We start from the raw sequence: 539 nt of genomic DNA on the forward strand, positions 1-539 counted from the left end.
CCTATGAGTCAGAACTGACTTTATGGAACCTAACAATAATGACAATAATTCAGATGTTAATAACCCAGAAAATGTATACTATATCTATCTATACTTCCCAAAGGCATTATAGTTATTCTGTAAACTTTGTTGCTAATTGCAATCCTGTCAGCTCTGGCTAGGGCAATTTGATGTACAATAGTACCCAAATCTGCCAAGTCCTGCAACATTTTCATGATGGAAGTTTTAGTCTCTGAGTTAAGTTATAGAATATAGTATATATAACCATGGCCTTTATTCACAAGTTGTAACCACTAAACAATCAGGCTGAAAGCAGAGGAGCAAGAGAGAAAATATTATGGAAATGATGTTAGCTTTATTTTATTTTTTAGAATATTTTTTTGTTGGTGGTGATGTTGACAATATGCATAGAAAAACATATACCAGTTTAAACATACAAACTCAGTTAACATTGATTATATTCTTAGAGTTATGCAGCCATTCTTACTCTCCTTTTCTGAATTGTTGTTGTTGTTGTTAAGTGCCGTCGAGTCGGTTCC

The sequence above is a fragment of the Chrysochloris asiatica genome, unplaced genomic scaffold (genome assembly GCF_000296735.1).
Source record: "Chrysochloris asiatica unplaced genomic scaffold, ChrAsi1.0 scaffold00049, whole genome shotgun sequence".
Lineage (NCBI taxonomy): Eukaryota > Metazoa > Chordata > Mammalia > Afrosoricida > Chrysochloridae > Chrysochloris > Chrysochloris asiatica.